The 25,433-nt window shown below is 47.3% G+C and overlaps 1 protein-coding gene across 1 annotated transcript in view; it reads right to left on the bottom strand.

Annotated features, from left to right (window-relative positions):
• CFAP92 (cilia and flagella associated protein 92 (putative)) overlaps positions 1-25,433 on the bottom strand; it is a gene marked incomplete at both ends in the record, with an annotated part of 129,553 nt that overhangs the window by 1,418 nt on the left and 102,702 nt on the right. The window lies entirely within an intron of this gene.

Below are 25,433 nucleotides of genomic sequence, written 5' to 3'. Positions count from 1 at the left end.
AGTGAGGGCCACGTCCCTCGAGGAGCGAAAAAGCTGAACCCTCCTATATTTTCGTGGGAATGTACATTGGCAAAAGCCACCATAAAGGACAGTATCGAAGCTCCTAACAAAAGGAAAAGGAGCCCAGCCCCAGGAGCACTCCTGGGCATGTATCTGGAGAAACCCATAATTGGAAATGAACCAGGCGCCCCACAGTTATAGTTTCAACAGCCAGGACACAGAAACAACCAAAATGTCCACCGACAGATGACTGGATACAGACAATATGGTACATATATACAATGGACTATTACTCAGCCATAAACAACAATGAAATAATGCTATTGGCAGCACCATGCATGGACCTGGGATAATCATACAGTAAGTGAAGTGAGTCAGAGGAAGACGAATAGTATATGATATCAGTTATACCTAGGACTGAACACTAGACACACATGAACACAGCATGAACACTGTGTAACACACAGTGTTACAAAACAGCAACACACTTACTTGGAAAACGAACATAGGGCTCACAAAAAAGAAAAGTAGAGGCAAAGGATAAATTAGGAGGTCGAAGTGAGTCAGAGGAAGACGAATAGTATATGATATCAGTTATACCTAGGACTGAACACTAGACACACATGAACACAGCATGAACACTGTGTAACACACAGTGTTACAAAACAGCAACACACTTACTTGGAAAACGAACATAGGGCTCACAAAAAAGAAAAGTAGAGGCAAAGGATAAATTAGGGGGTCGACCTTCATGTACACACAAGCATATATATATGTGTGTGTGTGTGTATATATATGTGCATATGTCTATGTGTGTGTGTGTATATATATATATATATATACACACACATTTGATGGATAATCAACATGGACCTCCTGTAAAGCAAAGGGAACTCTGTTCAACGTTCAGCAATAACCTATATGTGAAAAGAATTCGAAATAGAATAGATACATGAATATCAATAAGTGAATCAGCTTGCTGTACACCTATACCAAACACCACACTGCAAATTACCCCTACTGCAACATACCATAAGAATTAAACTGAAAATGAACGCAAAAGGACAGAAATGGGTACACTTTTCGCCTCCCGCCTCGGTGATATTCACTGGTGTTACATCCCAGCAGCCTGAGCAGCCTGGGGTCTCAAGGGTGCACTGAGGTGGAGCGGAGACACCTGAGGACGATGTGCCTGCAAATGCAGCCCCTTAAAGCTGTCATGTCTCTTCCTTTCTGGGGGGAACCAAACCTTCAGAACCTAGGTGGGCCTTCCTAGAGCTGAAAGGAAGCCAAGTGCACACCAACCATGGGGGACCATCTAGGCTGCAGGAGATTCAAAACGTGACCGAGCCTCCACGGCTGCTGCTGGTGGGCTTCCCACATCCGGCCTCCTTGCCAGGAGTCACCCCACCTACACACCGCAGCTTTAGCCAGGGTTTGGACTTTTCGGGGGCGTGAAGCTTAACAGGGAAGAGGTAGTGACACACAAGCCCTTGGGTGTTGCCTCTGGCACCTTCCCCTCTAATTCACAGCCCAGCACCATGACTCCCCCTAAAGCTTTTGGTTGCCGAGGAACCAGAGCTGGGCATGAAGAAATGCTGCCGCCTTGTGGACGTTTCCCGGAACAACAACTTTACAACCGGTGCTTAAGGGCACATCATATTCAGGAAGCCTGTGGGGCTTTTAACGACACGTGTGCTCAAAAATCACCTGGGTTAGGCAACCGAAAAATAAATTAGAAACACACACACCCTCAAAAAGCCAAATTTGAAGAGGGAAAGTTTACTCACACTGTTTAAAATAAAAAAATACACACCACGACAAGATGCATATCACTCATTATTTGACAAATGCCAATCCAACGTGTAACGAGGCGTCGCCTCACAGCGGGAAGAATGGCCAGCATCAAAAAGTCTACAAACAATCGATGGGGAATGAGCGTGGAGAAAAGGGAACCTTCCAACTCGGTGAGTGGAAATGTACATTGGTGACCGCCACTAGAAAGCACTGTATCCCACCCAGTTCCTAGAAAACTAAGGAGAGAGCGAACCTATACTACTGCATGTCCACTCCTGGGCGCTACTCCGGAAAATCCATAATTCAAAAAGACACAAGCACCCCAACGTTAACTGCAGCACTATTTACAATCGCCAAGACACACAAACAAGTAGTCCAGCGAGTGATGAATACATAAACAGCAGGTCCTACGTGTATACAAGGAACTGTTACTCAGCAGGCAAAAAGAATGAAATAATGCCATCAGAAGCAACATGGATGGACCTGGGATGCCCAAACACTGAGTGAAGTCAGACAGACAGAGGAGGACCCATAGCATATAATATCACTTATAACAGGAAGGGAAACATAAATACAACTGAACTAGTATACCAAACAGAAATACAGTCACCGACTTTCTCAATAAACCTAGGGTTACCAAAAAGAAAGTGGGGTAGGAGATATAAGTTAGCCGTTTCACATGAACACATACACAGAAAAATACCTATAAACATATATATATATATATAACACGCACTCGACAAGGACTACTGTACAACACCAGGACCTCTATTCAATGTTCTGCAATGACCTATATGGAAAAGGAATCCGAAAAACAGTAGCTATATTTCATGTGTAACTCAATCAGCTTGCTGTACACCTACACCAAACCCCACTTTGGAAATCAACTCTAGTACAACATACCATCAGAATTAAGCTGAAAAAGAAAGTAAAAGGAAAGAAATGGGCATGCTTATCACCTCCGGCCCCGGTGATAGGCGCTGGTGTCACATCCCAGCAGGCTGAGCAGCCTGGGGTCCAAGGGTGCACTGAGGTGGAGCCGAGAGACGTGAAGAGGACGTGCCTGCAAATGCAGCCCCTTAAAGCTGTCCTGTCTCTTCCTTTGTGGGGGGAACCAAACCTACAGAATCTAGGTGGGCCTTCCGAGAGCTAAAAGGAAGCCAAGTGCACCCCAACCATGGGGGACCATCTAGGCTGCAGGGGATTCAAACTGTGACCGAGCCTCCACGGCTGCTGCTGGTGGGCTTCCCACATCCTGCCTCCTTGCCAGGAGTCACCCCACCTACACACCGCAGCACCCGCAGCTTTAGCCAGGGTTTCGAATTTTCGGGGGCGTAGAAGCTTAACAGGGAAGAGGTAGTGACACACAAGCCCTTGGGTGTTGCCTCTGGCACCTTCCCCTCTAATTCACAGCCCAGCACCATGACTCCCCCTAAAACTTTTGGTTGCCGAGGAACCAGAGCTGGGCATGAAGAAATGCTGCCGCCTTGTGGACGTTTCCCGGAACAACAACTTTACAACCGGTGCTTAAGGGCACATCATATTCAAGAAGCCTGTGGGGCTTTTAACGACACGTGTGCTCAAAAATCACCTGGGTTAGGCAACCGAAAAATAAATTAGAAACACACACACCCTCAAAAACCCAAATTTGAAGAGGGAAAGTTTACTCACAGTGGTTAAAATAAAAAAATACACACCACGACAAGATGCATATCACTCATTATTTGACAAATGCCAATCCAACGTGTAACGAGGCGTCGCCTCACAGCGGGAAGAATGGCCAGCATCAAAAAGTCTACAAACAATCGATGGGGAATGAGCGTGGAGAAAAGGGAACCTTCCAACTCGGTGAGTGGAAATGTACATTGGTGACCGCCACTAGAAAGCACTGTATCCCAGTTCCTAGAAAACTAAAGAGAGAGCGACGCTATACTTCTGCAGGCCCACTCCTGGGCATTACTCGGGAAAATGTATAATTCAGAAAGACACAAGCACCCCAACGTTCTTTGCGGCACTATTTACAAACGCCAAGACACACAAACAAGTAGTCCAGCGAGTGATGAATACATAAACAGCAGGTCCTACGTGTATACAAGGGACCGTTACTCAGCCAGGATAAAGGATGAAATAATGCCATTAGAAGCAACATGGATGGACCCGGGATGCCCAAACACTGAGTGAAGTCAGTCAGACAGAGGAGGACCCACAGCATATAATATCACTTATAGGAGGAAGGCAAACATACACACAACTGAACTAGTTTACTAAACAGAAACAGAGTCACCGACTTTCTCAATAAACCTAGGGTTACCAAAAAGAAAGTGGGGTAGGAGATATAAGTTAGGCGGTTCACATGAACACATACACAGAAAAATACCCATAAACATATATATAAAACACGCACTCGACAAGGACTACTGTACAACACCAGGACCTCTATTCAACGTTCTGCAATAACCTATACGGAAAACCAGAGGAAAAGGAATCCGAAAAATAGTAGCTGTATTCCATGTGTAACTCAATCAGCTTGCTGTACACTACACCAAACCCCACTTTGGAAATCAACTCTAGTACAACATACCATCAGAATTAAGCTGAAAAAGAAAGTAAAAGGAAAGAAATGGGCATGCTTTTCGCCTCGGGACCCGGTGATAGGCGCTGGTGTCACATCCCAGCAGCCGGAGCAGCCTGGGGTCCCAAGGGTGCACTGAGGTGGAGCCGAGAGACGTGAAGAGGACGTGCCTGCAAATGCAGCCCCTTAAAGCTGTCGTGTCTCTTCCTTTCTGGGGGGAACCAAACCTTCAGAACCTAGGTGGGCCTTCCTAGAGCTAAAAGGAAGCCAAGTGCACCCCAACCATGGGGGACCATCTAGGCTGCAGGAGATTCAAACCGTGACCGAGCCTCCACGGCTGCTGCTGGTGGGCTTCCCACATCCGGCCTCCTTGCCAGGAGTCACCCCACCTACACACCGCAGCACCCGCAGCTTTAGCCAGGGTTTGGACTTTTCGGGGGCGTGAAGCTTAACAGGGAAGAGGTAGTGACACACAAGCCCTTGGGTGTTGCCTCTGGCACCTTCCCCTCTAATTCACAGCCCAGCACCATGACTCCCCCTAAAACTTTTGGTTGCCGAGGAACCAGAGCTGGGCATGAAGAAATGCTGCCGCCTTGTGGACGTTTCCCGGAACAACAACTTTACAACCGGTGCTTAAGGGCACATCATATTCAGGAAGCCTGTGGGGCTTTTAACGACACGTGTGCTCAAAAATCACCTGGGTTAGGCAACCGAAAAATAAATTAGAAACACACACACCCTCAAAAAGCCAAATTTGAAGAGGGAAAGTTTACTCACACTGTTTAAAATAAAAAAATACACACCACGACAAGATGCATATCACTCATTATTTGACAAATGCCAATCCAACGTGTAACGAGGCGTCGCCTCACAGCGGGAAGAATGGCCAGCATCAAAAAGTCTACAAACAATCGATGGGGAATGAGCGTGGAGAAAAGGGAACCTTCCAACTCGGTGAGTGGAAATGTACATTGGTGACCGCCACTAGAAAGCACTGTATCCCAGTTCCTAGAAAACTAAGGAGAGAGCAAACCTATACTACTGCATGTCCACTCCTGGGCGCTACTCCGGAAAATCCATAATTCAAAAAGACACAAGCACCCCAACGTTAACTGCAGCACTATTTACAATCGCCAAGACACACAAACAAGTAGTCCAGCGAGTGATGAATACATAAACAGCAGGTCCTACGTGTATACAAGGGACCGTTACTCAGCCAGGATAAAGGATGAAATAATGCCATTAGAAGCAACATGGATGGACCCGGGATGCCCAAACACTGAGTGAAGTCAGTCAGACAGAGGAGGACCCACAGCATATAATATCACTTATAGGAGGAAGGCAAACATACACACAACTGAACTAGTTTACTAAACAGAAACAGAGTCACCGACTTTCTCAATAAACCTAGGGTTACCAAAAAGAAAGTGGGGTAGGAGATATAAGTTAGGCGGTTCACATGAACACATACACAGAAAAATACCTATAAACATATATATAAAACACGCACTCGACAAGGACTACTGTACAACACCAGGACCTCTAGTCAACGTTCTGCAATAACCTATACGGAAAAGGAATCCGAAAAATAGTAGCTGTATTACATGTGTAACTCAATCAGCTTGCTGTACACTACACCAAACCCCACTTTGGAAATCAACTCTAGTACAACATACCATCAGAATTAAGCTGAAAAAGAAAGTAAAAGGAAAGGAATGGGCATGCTTTTCGCCTCGGGCCCCGGTGATAGGCGCTGGTGTCACATCCCAGCAGCCTGAGCAGCCTGGGGTCCCAAGGGTGCACTGAGGTGGAGCCGAGAGACGTGAAGAGGACGTGCCTGCAAATGCAGCCCCTTAAAGCTGTCGTGTCTCTTCCTTTCTGGGGGGAACCAAACCTTCAGAACCTAGGTGGGCCTTCCTAGAGCTAAAAGGAAGCCAAGTGCACCCCAACCATGGGGGACCATCTAGGCTGCAGGAGATTCAAACCGTGACCGAGCCTCCACGGCTGCTGCTGGTGGGCTTCCCACATCCGGCCTCCTTGCCAGGAGTCACCCCACCTACACACCGCAGCACCCGCAGCTTTAGCCAGGGTTTGGACTTTTCGGGGGCGTGAAGCTTAACAGGGAAGAGGTAGTGACACACAAGCCCTTGGGTGTTGCCTCTGGCACCTTCCCCTCTAATTCACAGCCCAGCACCATGACTCCCCCTAAAACTTTTGGTTGCCGAGGAACCAGAGCTGGGCATGAAGAAATGCTGCCGCCTTGTGGACGTTTCCCGGAACAACAACTTTACAACCGGTGCTTAAGGGCACATCATATTCAGGAAGCCTGTGGGGCTTTTAACGACACGTGTGCTCAAAAATCACCTGGGTTAGGCAACCGAAAAATAAATTAGAAACACACACACCCTCAAAAAGCCAAATTTGAAGAGGGAAAGTTTACTCACACTGTTTAAAATAAAAAAATACACACCACGACAAGATGCATATCACTCATTATTTGACAAATGCCAATCCAACGTGTAACGAGGCGTCGCCTCACAGCGGGAAGAATGGCCAGCATCAAAAAGTCTACAAACAATCGATGGGGAATGAGCGTGGAGAAAAGGGAACCTTCCAACTCGGTGAGTGGAAATGTACATTGGTGACCGCCACTAGAAAGCACTGTATCCCAGTTCCTAGAAAACTAAAGAGAGAGCGACCCTATACTTCTGCAGGCCCACTCCTGGGCATTACTCGGCAAAATGCATAATTCAGAAAGACACAAGAACCCCAACGTTCTTTGCGGCACTATTAACAAACGCCAAGACACACAAACAAGTAGTCCAGCGAGTGATGAATACATAAACAGCAGGTCCTACGTGTATACAAGGGACCGTTACTCAGCCAGAATAAAGGATGAAATAATGCCATTAGAAGCAACATGGATGGACCCGGGATGCCCAAACACTGAGTGAAGTCAGTCAGACAGAGGAGGACCCACAGCATATAATATCACTTATAGGAGGAAGGCAAACATACACACAACTGAACTAGTTTACTAAACAGAAACAGAGTCACCGACTTTCTCAATAAACCTAGGGTTACCAAAAAGAAAGTGGGGTAGGAGATATAAGTTAGGCGGTTCACATGAACACATACACAGAAAAATACCTATAAACATATATATAAAACACGCACTCGACAAGGACTACTGTACAACACCAGGACCTCTAGTCAACGTTCTGCAATAACCTATACGGAAAAGGAATCCGAAAAATAGTAGCTGTATTACATGTGTAACTCAATCAGCTTGCTGTACACTACACCAAACCCCACTTTGGAAATCAACTCTAGTACAACATACCATCAGAATTAAGCTGAAAAAGAAAGTAAAAGGAAAGAAATGGGCATGCTTTTCGCCTCGGGCCCCGGTGATAGGCGCTGGTGTCACATCCCAGCAGCCTGAGCAGCCTGGGGTCCCAAGGGTGCACTGAGGTGGAGCCGAGAGACGTGAAGAGGACGTGCCTGCAAATGCAGCCCCTTAAAGCTGTCGTGTCTCTTCCTTTCTGGGGGGAACCAAACCTTCAGAACCTAGGTGGGCCTTCCTAGAGCTAAAAGGAAGCCAAGTGCACCCCAACCATGGGGGACCATCTAGGCTGCAGGAGATTCAAACCGTGACCGAGCCTCCACGGCTGCTGCTGGTGGGCTTCCATACATCCGGCCTCCTTGCCAGGAGTCACCCCACCTACACACCGCAGCACCCGCAGCTTTAGCCAGGGTTTGGACTTTTCGGGGGCGTGAAGCTTAACAGGGAAGAGGTAGTGACACACAAGCCCTTGGGTGTTGCCTCTGGCACCTTCCCCTCTAATTCACAGCCCAGCACCATGACTCCCCCTAAAACTTTTGGTTGCCGAGGAACCAGAGCTGGGCATGAAGAAATGCTGCCGCCTTGTGGACGTTTCCCGGAACAACAACTTTACAACCGGTGCTTAAGGGCACATCATATTCAGGAAGCCTGTGGGGCTTTTAACGACACGTGTGCTCAAAAATCACCTGGGTTAGGCAACCGAAAAATAAATTAGAAACACACACACCCTCAAAAAGCCAAATTTGAAGAGGGAAAGTTTACTCACACTGTTTAAAATAAAAAAATACACACCACGACAAGATGCATATCACTCATTATTTGACAAATGCCAATCCAACGTGTAACGAGGCGTCGCCTCACAGCGGGAAGAATGGCCAGCATCAAAAAGTCTACAAACAATCGATGGGGAATGAGCGTGGAGAAAAGGGAACCTTCCAACTCGGTGAGTGGAAATGTACATTGGTGACCGCCACTAGAAAGCACTGTATCCCAGTTCCTAGAAAACTAAGGAGAGAGCGAACCTATACTACTGCATGTCCACTCCTGGGCGCTACTCCGGAAAATCCATAATTCAAAAAGACACAAGCACCCCAACGTTAACTGCAGCACTATTTACAATCGCCAAGACACACAAACAAGTAGTCCAGCGAGTGATGAATACATAAACAGCAGGTCCTACGTGTATACAAGGGACCGTTACTCAGCCAGGATAAAGGATGAAATAATGCCATTAGAAGCAACATGGATGGACCCGGGATGCCCAAACACTGAGTGAAGTCAGTCAGACAGAGGAGGACCCACAGCATATAATATCACTTATAGGAGGAAGGCAAACATACACACAACTGAACTAGTTTACTAAACAGAAACAGAGTCACCGACTTTCTCAATAAACCTAGGGTTACCAAAAAGAAAGTGGGGTAGGAGATATAAGTTAGGCGGTTCACATGAACACATACACAGAAAAATACCTATAAACATATATATAAAACACGCACTCGACAAGGACTACTGTACAACACCAGGACCTCTAGTCAACGTTCTGCAATAACCTATACGGAAAAGGAATCCGAAAAATAGTAGCTGTATTACATGTGTAACTCAATCAGCTTGCTGTACACTACACCAAACCCCACTTTGGAAATCAACTCTAGTACAACATACCATCAGAATTAAGCTGAAAAAGAAAGTAAAAGGAAAGGAATGGGCATGCTTTTCGCCTCGGGCCCCGGTGATAGGCGCTGGTGTCACATCCCAGCAGCCTGAGCAGCCTGGGGTCCCAAGGGTGCACTGAGGTGGAGCCGAGAGACGTGAAGAGGACGTGCCTGCAAATGCAGCCCCTTAAAGCTGTCGTGTCTCTTCCTTTCTGGGGGGAACCAAACCTTCAGAACCTAGGTGGGCCTTCCTAGAGCTAAAAGGAAGCCAAGTGCACCCCAACCATGGGGGACCATCTAGGCTGCAGGAGATTCAAACCGTGACCGAGCCTCCACGGCTGCTGCTGGTGGGCTTCCCACATCCGGCCTCCTTGCCAGGAGTCACCCCACCTACACACCGCAGCACCCGCAGCTTTAGCCAGGGTTTGGACTTTTCGGGGGCGTGAAGCTTAACAGGGAAGAGGTAGTGACACACAAGCCCTTGGGTGTTGCCTCTGGCACCTTCCCCTCTAATTCACAGCCCAGCACCATGACTCCCCCTAAAACTTTTGGTTGCCGAGGAACCAGAGCTGGGCATGAAGAAATGCTGCCGCCTTGTGGACGTTTCCCGGAACAACAACTTTACAACCGGTGCTTAAGGGCACATCATATTCAGGAAGCCTGTGGGGCTTTTAACGACACGTGTGCTCAAAAATCACCTGGGTTAGGCAACCGAAAAATAAATTAGAAACACACACACCCTCAAAAAGCCAAATTTGAAGAGGGAAAGTTTACTCACACTGTTTAAAATAAAAAAATACACACCACGACAAGATGCATATCACTCATTATTTGACAAATGCCAATCCAACGTGTAACGAGGCGTCGCCTCACAGCGGGAAGAATGGCCAGCATCAAAAAGTCTACAAACAATCGATGGGGAATGAGCGTGGAGAAAAGGGAACCTTCCAACTCGGTGAGTGGAAATGTACATTGGTGACCGCCACTAGAAAGCACTGTATCCCAGTTCCTAGAAAACTAAAGAGAGAGCGACCCTATACTTCTGCAGGCCCACTCCTGGGCATTACTCGGCAAAATGCATAATTCAGAAAGACACAAGAACCCCAACGTTCTTTGCGGCACTATTAACAAACGCCAAGACACACAAACAAGTAGTCCAGCGAGTGATGAATACATAAACAGCAGGTCCTACGTGTATACAAGGGACCGTTACTCAGCCAGAATAAAGGATGAAATAATGCCATTAGAAGCAACATGGATGGACCCGGGATGCCCAAACACTGAGTGAAGTCAGTCAGACAGAGGAGGACCCACAGCATATAATATCACTTATAGGAGGAAGGCAAACATACACACAACTGAACTAGTTTACTAAACAGAAACAGAGTCACCGACTTTCTCAATAAACCTAGGGTTACCAAAAAGAAAGTGGGGTAGGAGATATAAGTTAGGCGGTTCACATGAACACATACACAGAAAAATACCTATAAACATATATATAAAACACGCACTCGACAAGGACTACTGTACAACACCAGGACCTCTAGTCAACGTTCTGCAATAACCTATACGGAAAAGGAATCCGAAAAATAGTAGCTGTATTACATGTGTAACTCAATCAGCTTGCTGTACACTACACCAAACCCCACTTTGGAAATCAACTCTAGTACAACATACCATCAGAATTAAGCTGAAAAAGAAAGTAAAAGGAAAGAAATGGGCATGCTTTTCGCCTCGGGCCCCGGTGATAGGCGCTGGTGTCACATCCCAGCAGCCGGAGCAGCCTGGGGTCCCAAGGGTGCACTGAGGTGGAGCCGAGAGACGTGAAGAGGACGTGCCTGCAAATGCAGCCCCTTAAAGCTGTCGTGTCTCTTCCTTTCTGGGGGGAACCAAACCTTCAGAACCTAGGTGGGCCTTCCTAGAGCTAAAAGGAAGCCAAGTGCACCCCAACCATGGGGGACCATCTAGGCTGCAGGAGATTCAAACCGTGACCGAGCCTCCCCGGCTGCTGCTGGTGGGCTTCCCACATCCGGCCTCCTTGCCAGGAGTCACCCCACCTACACACCGCAGCACCCGCAGCTTTAGCCAGGGTTTGGACTTTTCGGGGGCGTGAAGCTTAACAGGGAAGAGGTAGTGACACACAAGCCCTTGGGTGTTGCCTCTGGCACCTTCCCCTCTAATTCACAGCCCAGCACCATGACTCCCCCTAAAACTTTTGGTTGCCGAGGAACCAGAGCTGGGCATGAAGAAATGCTGCCGCCTTGTGGACGTTTCCCGGAACAACAACTTTACAACCGGTGCTTAAGGGCACATCATATTCAGGAAGCCTGTGGGGCTTTTAACGACACGTGTGCTCAAAAATCACCTGGGTTACGCAACCGAAAAATAAATTAGAAACACACACACCCTCAAAAAGCCAAATTTGAAGAGGGAAAGTTTACTCACACTGTTTAAAATAAAAAAATACACACCACGACAAGATGCATATCACTCATTATTTGACAAATGCCAATCCAACGTGTAACGAGGCGTCGCCTCACAGCGGGAAGAATGGCCAGCATCAAAAAGTCTACAAACAATCGATGGGGAATGAGCGTGGAGAAAAGGGAACCTTCCAACTCGGTGAGTGGAAATGTACATTGGTGACCGCCACTAGAAAGCACTGTATCCCAGTTCCTAGAAAACTAAGGAGAGAGCGAACCTATACTACTGCATGTCCACTCCTGGGCGCTACTCCGGAAAATCCATAATTCAAAAAGACACAAGCACCCCAACGTTAACTGCAGCACTATTTACAATCGCCAAGACACACAAACAAGTAGTCCAGCGAGTGATGAATACATAAACAGCAGGTCCTACGTGTATACAAGGGACCGTTACTCAGCCAGGATAAAGGATGAAATAATGCCATTAGAAGCAACATGGATGGACCCGGGATGCCCAAACACTGAGTGAAGTCAGTCAGACAGAGGAGGACCCACAGCATATAATATCACTTATAGGAGGAAGGCAAACATACACACAACTGAACTAGTTTACTAAACAGAAACAGAGTCACCGACTTTCTCAATAAACCTAGGGTTACCAAAAAGAAAGTGGGGTAGGAGATATAAGTTAGGCGGTTCACATGAACACATACACAGAAAAATACCTATAAACATATATATAAAACACGCACTCGACAAGGACTACTGTACAACACCAGGACCTCTAGTCAACGTTCTGCAATAACCTATACGGAAAAGGAATCCGAAAAATAGTAGCTGTATTACATGTGTAACTCAATCAGCTTGCTGTACACTACACCAAACCCCACTTTGGAAATCAACTCTAGTACAACATACCATCAGAATTAAGCTGAAAAAGAAAGTAAAAGGAAAGAAATGGGCATGCTTTTCGCCTCGGGCCCCGGTGATAGGCGCTGGTGTCACATCCCAGCAGCCTGAGCAGCCTGGGGTCCCAAGGGTGCACTGAGGTGGAGCCGAGAGACGTGAAGAGGACGTGCCTGCAAATGCAGCCCCTTAAAGCTGTCGTGTCTCTTCCTTTCTGGGGGGAACCAAACCTTCAGAACCTAGGTGGGCCTTCCTAGAGCTAAAAGGAAGCCAAGTGCACCCCAACCATGGGGGACCATCTAGGCTGCAGGAGATTCAAACCGTGACCGAGCCTCCACGGCTGCTGCTGGTGGGCTTCCCACATCCGGCCTCCTTGCCAGGAGTCACCCCACCTACACACCGCAGCACCCGCAGCTTTAGCCAGGGTTTGGACTTTTCGGGGGCGTGAAGCTTAACAGGGAAGAGGTAGTGACACACAAGCCCTTGGGTGTTGCCTCTGGCACCTTCCCCTCTAATTCACAGCCCAGCACCATGACTCCCCCTAAAACTTTTGGTTGCCGAGGAACCAGAGCTGGGCATGAAGAAATGCTGCCGCCTTGTGGACGTTTCCCGGAACAACAACTTTACAACCGGTGCTTAAGGGCACATCATATTCAGGAAGCCTGTGGGGCTTTTAACGACACGTGTGCTCAAAAATCACCTGGGTTACGCAACCGAAAAATAAATTAGAAACACACACACCCTCAAAAAGCCAAATTTGAAGAGGGAAAGTTTACTCACACTGTTTAAAATAAAAAAATACACACCACGACAAGATGCATATCACTCATTATTTGACAAATGCCAATCCAACGTGTAACGAGGCGTCGCCTCACAGCGGGAAGAATGGCCAGCATCAAAAAGTCTACAAACAATCGATGGGGAATGAGCGTGGAGAAAAGGGAACCTTCCAACTCGGTGAGTGGAAATGTACATTGGTGACCGCCACTAGAAAGCACTGTATCCCAGTTCCTAGAAAACTAAGGAGAGAGCGAACCTATACTACTGCATGTCCACTCCTGGGCGCTACTCCGGAAAATCCATAATTCAAAAAGACACAAGCACCCCAACGTTAACTGCAGCACTATTTACAATCGCCAAGACACACAAACAAGTAGTCCAGCGAGTGATGAATACATAAACAGCAGGTCCTACGTGTATACAAGGGACCGTTACTCAGCCAGGATAAAGGATGAAATAATGCCATTAGAAGCAACATGGATGGACCCGGGATGCCCAAACACTGAGTGAAGTCAGTCAGACAGAGGAGGACCCACAGCATATAATATCACTTATAGGAGGAAGGCAAACATACACACAACTGAACTAGTTTACTAAACAGAAACAGAGTCACCGACTTTCTCAATAAACCTAGGGTTACCAAAAAGAAAGTGGGGTAGGAGATATAAGTTAGGCGGTTCACATGAACACATACACAGAAAAATACCTATAAACATATATATAAAACACGCACTCGACAAGGACTACTGTACAACACCAGGACCTCTAGTCAACGTTCTGCAATAACCTATACGGAAAAGGAATCCGAAAAATAGTAGCTGTATTCCATGTGTAACTCAATCAGCTTGCTGTACACTACACCAAACCCCACTTTGGAAATCAACTCTAGTACAACATACCATCAGAATTAAGCTGAAAAAGAAAGTAAAAGGAAAGAAATGGGCATGCTTTTCGCCTCGGGACCCGGTGATAGGCGCTGGTGTCACATCCCAGCAGCCGGAGCAGCCTGGGGTCCCAAGGGTGCACTGAGGTGGAGCCGAGAGACGTGAAGAGGACGTGCCTGCAAATGCAGCCCCTTAAAGCTGTCGTGTCTCTTCCTTTCTGGGGGGAACCAAACCTTCAGAACCTAGGTGGGCCTTCCTAGAGCTAAAAGGAAGCCAAGTGCACCCCAACCATGGGGGACCATCTAGGCTGCAGGAGATTCAAACCGTGACCGAGCCTCCACGGCTGCTGCTGGTGGGCTTCCCACATCCGGCCTCCTTGCCAGGAGTCACCCCACCTACACACCGCAGCACCCGCAGCTTTAGCCAGGGTTTGGACTTTTCGGGGGCGTGAAGCTTAACAGGGAAGAGGTAGTGACACACAAGCCCTTGGGTGTTGCCTCTGGCACCTTCCCCTCTAATTCACAGCCTAGTAAGATGACTCTTCCTAACGCTTTTGGTTGCCAACAAACTAGAGCTGGCCACGAAGAAATGCTGCCGCCTTGTGGACGTTTCGCGGAACAACAACTTTACAACCGGTGCTTCAGGGCACCTAATACTCACAGAGCCTGTGGGGCTTTTAATAACACGTGTCTTCAAAAATGACCTGGGTTAGGTAACCGAAAAAACATTCGAAAAACACAGACTTTCAAGAAGCCAAATTTCAGGAGGGAGAGTTTACTCACACTGTTTAAAAAGAAAAACCCCAACCACGACAGGAAGCAGAAAGTCGCTGATTATCCGAGAAATGCATATGAAAATTCTAAAGTGGCATCATCTCGCAGCAGGCGGTATGGCCAGCATCAAAAAGTCTACAAACAATCGATGGGGAATGAGCGTGGAGAAAAGGGAACCTTCCAACTCGGTGAGTGGAAATGTACATTGGTGACCGCCACTAGAAAGCACTGTATCCCAGTTCCTAGAAAACTAAGGAGAGAGCGAACCTATACTACTTCATGTCCACTCCTGGGCGCTACTCCGGAAAATCCATAATTCAAAAAGACACAAGCACCCCAACGTTAACTGCAGCACTATTTACAATCGCCAAGACACACAAACAAGTAGTCCAGCGAGTGATGAATACATAAACAGCAGGTCCTACGTGTATACAAGGGACCGTTACTCAGCCAGGATAAAGGATGAAATAATGCCATTAGAAGCAACATGGATGGACCTGGGATGCCCAAACACTGAGTGAAGTCAGTCAGACAGAGGAGGACCCACAGCATATAATATCACTTATAGGAGGAAGGGAAACATACACACAACTGAACTAGTTTACTAAACAGAAACAGAGTCACCGACTTTCTCAATAAACCTAGGGTTACCAAAAAGAAAGTGGGGTAGGAGATATAAGTTAGGCGGTTCACATGAACACATACACAGAAAAATACCTATAAACATATATATATATATATAACACGCACTCGACAAGGACTACTGTACAACACCAGGACCTCTATTCAATGTTCTGCAATGACCTATATGGAAAAGGAATCCGAAAAACAGTAGCTATATTTCATGTGTAACTCAATCAGCTTGCTGTACACCTACACCAAACCCCACTTTGGAAATCAACTCTAGTACAACATACCATCAGAATTAAGCTGAAAAAGAAAGTAAAAGGAAAGAAATGGGCATGCTTATCACCTCCGGCCCCGGTGATAGGCGCTGGTGTCACATCCCAGCAGGCTGAGCAGCCTGGGGTCCAAGGGTGCACTGAGGTGGAGCCGAGAGACGTGAAGAGGACGTGCCTGCAAATGCAGCCCCTTAAAGCTGTCCTGTCTCTTCCTTTGTGGGGGGAACCAAACCTACAGAATCTAGGTGGGCCTTCCGAGAGCTAAAAGGAAGCCAAGTGCACCCCAACCATGGGGGACCATCTAGGCTGCAGGGGATTCAAACTGTGACCGAGCCTCCACGGCTGCTGCTGGTGGGCTTCCCACATCCGGCCTCCTTGCCAGGAGTCACCCCACCTACACACCGCAGCACCCGCAGCTTTAGCCAGGGTTTCGATTTTTCGGGGGCGTAGAAGCTTAACAGGGAAGAGGTAGTGACACACAAGCCCTTGGGTGTTGCCTCTGGCACCTTCCCCTCTAATTCACAGCCCAGCACCATGACTCCCCCTAAAACTTTTGGTTGCCGAGGAACCAGAGCTGGGCATGAAGAAATGCTGCCGCCTTGTGGACGTTTCCCGGAACAACAACTTTACAACCGGTGCTTAAGGGCACATCATATTCAAGAAGCCTGTGGGGCTTTTAACGACACGTGTGCTCAAAAATCACCTGGGTTAGGCAACCGAAAAATAAATTAGAAACACACACACCCTCAAAAAGCCAAATTTGAAGAGGGAAAGTTTACTCACACTGGTTAAAATAAAAAAATACACACCACGACAAGATGCATATCACTCATTATTTGACAAATGCCAATCCAACGTGTAACGAGGCGTCGCCTCACAGCGGGAAGAATGGCCAGCATCAAAAAGTCTACAAACAATCGATGGGGAATGAGCGTGGAGAAAAGGGAACCTTCCAACTCGGTGAGTGGAAATGTACATTGGTGACCGCCACTAGAAAGCACTGTATCCCAGTTCCTAGAAAACTAAAGAGAGAGCGACCCTATACTTCTGCAGGCCCACTCCTGGGCATTACTCGGGAAAATGTATAATTCAGAAAGACACAAGCACCCCAACGTTCTTTGCGGCACTATTTACAAACGCCAAGACACACAAACAAGTAGTCCAGCGAGTGATGAATACATAAACAGCAGGTCCTACGTGTATACAAGGGACCGTTACTCAGCCAGGATAAAGGATGAAATAATGCCATTAGAAGCAACATGGATGGACCCGGGATGCCCAAACACTGAGTGAAGTCAGTCAGACAGAGGAGGACCCACAGCATATAATATCACTTATAGGAGGAAGGCAAACATACACACAACTGAACTAGTTTACTAAACAGAAACAGAGTCACCGACTTTCTCAATAAACCTAGGGTTACCAAAAAGAAAGTGGGGTAGGAGATATAAGTTAGGCGGTTCACATGAACACATACACAGAAAAATACCCATAAACATATATATAAAACACGCACTCGACAAGGACTACTGTACAACACCAGGACCTCTATTCAACGTTCTGCAATAACCTATACGGAAAACCAGAGGAAAAGGAATCCGAAAAATAGTAGCTGTATTCCATGTGTAACTCAATCAGCTTGCTGTACACTACACCAAACCCCACTTTGGAAATCAACTCTAGTACAACATACCATCAGAATTAAGCTGAAAAAGAAAGTAAAAGGAAAGAAATGGGCATGCTTTTCGCCTCGGGACCCGGTGATAGGCGCTGGTGTCACATCCCAGCAGCCGGAGCAGCCTGGGGTCCCAAGGGTGCACTGAGGTGGAGCCGAGAGACGTGAAGAGGACGTGCCTGCAAATGCAGCCCCTTAAAGCTGTCGTGTCTCTTCCTTTCTGGGGGGAACCAAACCTTCAGAACCTAGGTGGGCCTTCCTAGAGCTAAAAGGAAGCCAAGTGCACCCCAACCATGGGGGACCATCTAGGCTGCAGGAGATTCAAACCGTGACCGAGCCTCCACGGCTGCTGCTGGTGGGCTTCCCACATCCGGCCTCCTTGCCAGGAGTCACCCCACCTACACACCGCAGCACCCGCAGCTTTAGCCAGGGTTTGGACTTTTCGGGGGCGTGAAGCTTAACAGGGAAGAGGTAGTGACACACAAGCCCTTGGGTGTTGCCTCTGGCACCTTCCCCTCTAATTCACAGCCTAGTAAGATGACTCTTCCTAACGCTTTTGGTTGCCAACAAACTAGAGCTGGCCACGAAGAAATGCTGCCGCCTTGTGGACGTTTCGCGGAACAACAACTTTACAACCGGTGCTTCAGGGCACCTAATACTCACAGAGCCTGTGGGGCTTTTAATAACACGTGTCTTCAAAAATGACCTGGGTTAGGTAACCGAAAAAACATTCGAAAAACACAGACTTTCAAGAAGCCAAATTTCAGGAGGGAGAGTTTACTCACACTGTTTAAAAAGAAAAACCCCGACCACGACAGGAAGCAGAAAGTCGCTGATTATCCGAGAAATGCATATGAAAATTCTAAAGTGGCATCATCTCGCAGCAGGCGGTATGGCCAGCATCAAAAAGTCTACAAACAATCGATGGGGAATGAGCGTGGAGAAAAGGGAACCTTCCAACTCGGTGAGTGGAAATGTACATTGGTGACCGCCACTAGAAAGCACTGTATCCCAGTTCCTAGAAAACTAAGGAGAGAGCGAACCTATACTACTGCATGTCCACTCCTGGGCGCTACTCCGGAAAATCCATAATTCAAAAAGACACAAGCACCCCAACGTTAACTGCAGCACTATTTACAATCGCCAAGACACACAAACAAGTAGTCCAGCGAGTGATGAATACATAAACAGCAGGTCCTACGTGTATACAAGGAACTCTTACTCAGCCAGCAAAAAGAATGAAATAATGCCATCAGAAGCAACATGGATGGACCTGGGATGCCCAAACACTGAGTGAAGTCAGACAGACAGAGGAGGACCCATAGCATATAATATCACTTATAACAGGAAGGGAAACATAAATACAACTGAACTAGTATACCAAACAGAAACAGAGTCACCGACTTTCTCAATAAACCTAGGGTTACCAAAAAGAAAGTGGGGTAGGAGATATAAGTTAGGCGTTTCACATGAACACATACACAGAAAAATACCTATAAACATATATATATATATATAAAACACGCACTCGACAAGGACTACTGTACAACACCAGGACCTCTATTCAATGTTCTGCAATAACCTATATGGAAGAGGAATCCGGAAAACAGTAGCTATATTTCATGTGTAACTCAATCAGCTTGCTGTACACCTACACCAAACCCCACTTTGGAAATCAACTCTAGTACAACATACCATCAGAATTAAGCTGAAAAAGAAAGTAAAAGGAAAGAAATGGGCATGCTTTTCACCTCGGGCCCCGGTGATAGGCGCTGGTGTCACATCCCAGCAGGCTGAGCAGCTTGGGGTCCAAGGGTGCACTGAGGTGGAGCCGAGAGACGTGAAGAGGACGTGCCTGCAAATGCAGCCCCTTAAAGCTGTCCTGTCTCTTCCTTTGTGGGGGGAACCAAACCTACAGAATCTAGGTGGGCCTTCCGAGAGCTAAAAGGAAGCCAAGTGCACCCCAACCATGGGGGACCATCTAGGCTGCAGGGGATTCAAACCGTGACCGAGCCTCCACGGCTGCTGCTGGTGGGCTTCCCACATCCGGCCTCCTTGCCAGGAGTCACCCCACCTACACAGGGCAGCACCCGCAGCTTTAGCCAGGGTTTCGAATTTTCGGGGGCGTGAAGCTTAACAGGGAAGAGGTAGTGACACACAAGCCCTTGGGTGTTGCCTCTGGCACCTTCCCCTCTAATTCACAGCCCAGCACCATGACTCCCCCTAAAACTTTTGGTTGCCGAGGAACCAGAGCTGGGCATGAAGAAATGCTGCCGCCTTGTGGACGTTTCCCGGAACAACAACTTTACAACCGGTGCTTAAGGGCACATCATATTCAGGAAGCCTGTGGGGCTTTTAACGACACGTGTGCTCAAAAATCACCTGGGTTACGCAACCGAAAAATAAATTAGAAACACACACACCCTCAAAAAGCCAAATTTGAAGAGGGAAAGTTTACTCACACTGTTTAAAATAAAAAAATACACACCACGACAAGATGCATATCACTCATTATTTGACAAATGCCAATCCAACGTGTAACGAGGCGTCGCCTCACAGCGGGAAGAATGGCCAGCATCAAAAAGTCTACAAACAATCGATGGGGAATGAGCGTGGAGAAAAGGGAACCTTCCAACTCGGTGAGTGGAAATGTACATTGGTGACCGCCACTAGAAAGCACTGTATCCCAGTTCCTAGAAAACTAAAGAGAGAGCGACCCTATACTTCTGCAGGCCCACTCCTGGGCATTACTCGGCAAAATGCATAATTCAGAAAGACACAAGAACCCCAACGTTCTTTGCGGCACTATTAACAAACGCCAAGACACACAAACAAGTAGTCCAGCGAGTGATGAATACATAAACAGCAGGTCCTACGTGTATACAAGGGACCGTTACTCAGCCAGGATAAAGGATGAAATAATGCCATTAGAAGCAACATGGATGGACCCGGGATGCCCAAACACTGAGTGAAGTCAGTCAGACAGAGGAGGACCCACAGCATATAATATCACTTATAGGAGGAAGGCAAACATACACACAACTGAACTAGTTTACTAAACAGAAACAGAGTCACCGACTTTCTCAATAAACCTAGGGTTACCAAAAAGAAAGTGGGGTAGGAGATATAAGTTAGGCGGTTCACATGAACACATACACAGAAAAATACCTATAAACATATATATAAAACACGCACTCGACAAGGACTACTGTACAACACCAGGACCTCTAGTCAACGTTCTGCAATAACCTATACGGAAAAGGAATCTGAAAAATAGTAGCTGTATTACATGTGTAACTCAATCAGCTTGCTGTACACTACACCAAACCCCACTTTGGAAATCAACTCTAGTACAACATACCATCAGAATTAAGCTGAAAAAGAAAGTAAAAGGAAAGGAATGGGCATGCTTTTCGCCTCGGGCCCCGGTGATAGGCGCTGGTGTCACATCCCAGCAGCCTGAGCAGCCTGGGGTCCAAGGGTGCACTGAGGTGGAGCCGAGAGACGTGAAGAGGACGTGCCTGCAAATGCAGCCCCTTAAAGCTGTCCTGTCTCTTCCTTTGTGGGGGGAACCAAACCTACAGAATCTAGGTGGGCCTTCCGAGAGCTAAAAGGAAGCCAAGTGCACCCCAACCATGGGGGACCATCTAGGCTGCAGGGGATTCAAACCGTGACCGAGCCTCCACGGCTGCTGCTGGTGGGATTCCCACATCCGGCCTCCTTGCCAGGAGTCACCCCACCTACACAGGGCAGCACCCGCAGCTTTAGCCAGGGTTTCGAATTTTCGGGGGCGTAGAAGCTTAACAGGGAAGAGGTAGTGACACACAAGCCCTTGGGTGTTGCCTCTGGCACCTTCCCCTCTAATTCACAGCCCAGCACCATGACTCCCCCTAAAACTTTTGGTTGCCGAGGAACCAGAGCTGGGCATGAAGAAATGCTGCCGCCTTGTGGACGTTTCCCGGAACAACAACTTTACAACCGGTGCTTAAGGGCACATCATATTCAGGAAGCCTGTGGGGCTTTTAACGACACGTGTGCTCAAAAATCACCTGGGTTACGCAACCGAAAAATAAATTAGAAACACACACACCCTCAAAAAGCCAAATTTGAAGAGGGAAAGTTTACTCACACTGTTTAAAATAAAAAAATACACACCACGACAAGATGCATATCACTCATTATTTGACAAATGCCAATCCAACGTGTAACGAGGCGTCGCCTCACAGCGGGAAGAATGGCCAGCATCAAAAAGTCTACAAACAATCGATGGGGAATGAGCGTGGAGAAAAGGGAACCTTCCAACTCGGTGAGTGGAAATGTACATTGGTGACCGCCACTAGAAAGCACTGTATCCCAGTTCCTAGAAAACTAAAGAGAGAGCGAACCTATACTACTGCATGTCCACTCCTGGGCGCTACTCCGGAAAATCCATAATTCAAAAAGACACAAGCACCCCAACGTTAACTGCAGCACTATTTACAATCGCCAAGACACACAAACAAGTAGTCCAGCGAGTGATGAATACATAAACAGCAGGTCCTACGTGTATACAAGGGACCGTTACTCAGCCAGGATAAAGGATGAAATAATGCCATTAGAAGCAACATGGATGGACCCGGGATGCCCAAACACTGAGTGAAGTCAGTCAGACAGAGGAGGACCCACAGCATATAATATCACTTATAGGAGGAAGGCAAACATACACACAACTGAACTAGTTTACTAAACAGAAACAGAGTCACCGACTTTCTCAATAAACCTAGGGTTACCAAAAAGAAAGTGGGGTAGGAGATATAAGTTAGGCGGTTCACATGAACACATACACAGAAAAATACCTATAAACATATATATAAAACACGCACTCGACAAGGACTACTGTACAACACCAGGACCTCTAGTCAACGTTCTGCAATAACCTATACGGAAAAGGAATCCGAAAAATAGTAGCTGTATTACATGTGTAACTCAATCAGCTTGCTGTACACTACACCAAACCCCACTTTGGAAATCAACTCTAGTACAACATACCATCAGAATTAAGCTGAAAAAGAAAGTAAAAGGAAAGGAATGGGCATGCTTTTCGCCTCGGGCCCCGGTGATAGGCGCTGGTGTCACATCCCAGCAGCCTGAGCAGCCTGGGGTCCCAAGGGTGCACTGAGGTGGAGCCGAGAGACGTGAAGAGGACGTGCCTGCAAATGCAGCCCCTTAAAGCTGTCGTGTCTCTTCCTTTCTGGGGGGAACCAAACCTTCAGAACCTAGGTGGGCCTTCCTAGAGCTAAAAGGAAGCCAAGTGCACCCCAACCATGGGGGACCATCTAGGCTGCAGGAGATTCAAACCGTGACCGAGCCTCCACGGCTGCTGCTGGTGGGCTTCCCACATCCGGCCTCCTTGCCAGGAGTCACCCCACCTACACACCGCAGCACCCGCAGCTTTAGCCAGGGTTTGGACTTTTCGGGGGCGTGAAGCTTAACAGGGAAGAGGTAGTGACACACAAGCCCTTGGGTGTTGCCTCTGGCACCTTCCCCTCTAATTCACAGCCTAGTAAGATGACTCTTCCTAACGCTTTTGGTTGCCAACAAACTAGAGCTGGCCACGAAGAAATGCTGCCGCCTTGTGGACGTTTCGCGGAACAACAACTTTACAACCGGTGCTTCAGGGCACCTAATACTCACAGAGCCTGTGGGGCTTTTAATAACACGTGTCTTCAAAAATGACCTGGGTTAGGTAACCGAAAAAACATTCGAAAAACACAGACTTTCAAGAAGCCAAATTTCAGGAGGGAGAGTTTACTCACACTGTTTAAAAAGAAAAACCCCGACCACGACAGGAAGCAGAAAGTCGCTGATTATCCGAGAAATGCATATGAAAATTCTAAAGTGGCATCATCTCGCAGCAGGCGGTATGGCCAGCATCAAAAAGTCTACAAACAATCGATGGGGAATGAGCGTGGAGAAAAGGGAACCTTCCAACTCGGTGAGTGGAAATGTACATTGGTGACCGCCACTAGAAAGCACTGTATCCCAGTTCCTAGAAAACTAAGGAGAGAGCGAACCTATACTACTGCATGTCCACTCCTGGGCGCTACTCCGGAAAATCCATAATTCAAAAAGACACAAGCACCCCAACGTTAACTGCAGCACTATTTACAATCGCCAAGACACACAAACAAGTAGTCCAGCGAGTGATGAATACAAAAACAGGAGGTCCTACGTGTATACAAGGAACTGTTACTCAGCCAGCAAAAAGAATGAAATAATGCCATCAGAAGCAACATGGATGGACCTGGGATGCCCAAACACTGAGTGAAGTCAGACAGACAGAGGAGGACCCATAGCATATAATATCACTTATAACAGGAAGGGAAACATAAATACAACTGAACTAGTATACCAAACAGAAACAGAGTCACCGACTTTCTCAATAAACCTAGGGTTACCAAAAAGAAAGTGGGGTAGGAGATATAAGTTAGGCGTTTCACATGAACACATACACAGAAAAATACCTATAAACATATATATATATATATATAAAACACGCACTCGACAAGGACTACTGTACAACACCAGGACCTCTATTCAATGTTCTGCAATGACCTATATGGAAAAGGAATCCGAAAAACAGTAGCTATATTTCATGTGTAACTCAATCAGCTTGCTGTACACCTACACCAAACCCCACTTTGGAAATCAACTCTAGTACAACATACCATCAGAATTAAGCTGAAAAAGAAAGTAAAAGGAAAGAAATGGGCATGCTTATCACCTCGGGCCCCGGTGATAGGCGCTGGTGTCACATCCCAACAGGCTGAGCAGCCTGGGGTTCAAGGGTGCACTGAGGTGGAGCCGAGAGACGTGAAGAGGACGTGCCTGCAAATGCCGCCCCTTAAAGCTGTCCTGTCTCTTCCTTTGTGGGGGGAACCAAACCTACAGAATCTAGGTGGGCCTTCCGAGAGCTAAAAGGAAGCCAAGTGCACCCCAACCATGGGGGACCATCTAGGCTGCAGGGGATTCAAACCGTGACCGAGCCTCCACGGCTGCTGCTGGTGGGCTTCCCACATCCGGCCTCCTTGCCAGGAGTCACCCCACCTACACAGGGCAGCACCCGCAGCTTTAGCCAGGGTTTCGAATTTTCGGGGGCGTAGAAGCTTAACAGGGAAGAGGTAGTGACACACAAGCCCTTGGGTGTTGCCTCTGGCACCTTCCCCTCTAATTCACAGCCCAGCACCATGACTCCCCCTAAAACTTTTGGTTGCCGAGGAACCAGAGCTGGGCATGAAGAAATGCTGCCGCCTTGTGGACGTTTCCCGGAACAACAACTTTACAACCAGTGCTTAAGGGCACATCATATTCAGGAAGCCTGTGGGGCTTTTAACGACACGTGTGCTCAAAAATCACCTGGGTTAGGCAACCGAAAAATAAATTAGAAACACACACACCCTCAAAAAGCCAAATTTGAAGAGGGAAAGTTTACTCACACTGTTTAAAATAAAAAAATACACACCACGACAAGATGCATATCACTCATTATTTGACAAATGCCAATCCAACGTGTAACGAGGCGTCGCCTCACAGCGGGAAGAATGGCCAGCATCAAAAAGTCTACAATCGATGGGGAATGAGCGTGGAGAAAAGGGAACCTTCCAACTCGGTGAGTGGAAATGTACATTGGTGACCGCCACTAGAAAGCACTGTATCCCAGTTCCTAGAAAACTAAGGA

Source organism: Leucopleurus acutus (genome assembly GCF_964270905.1).
Source record: "Leucopleurus acutus genome assembly, chromosome: 10".
In the NCBI taxonomy this organism is placed as follows: domain Eukaryota; kingdom Metazoa; phylum Chordata; class Mammalia; order Artiodactyla; family Delphinidae; genus Leucopleurus; species Leucopleurus acutus.
Note: the sequence above shows the minus strand (reverse complement) of the source record. Positions and strands in the feature narration are given on the sequence as shown.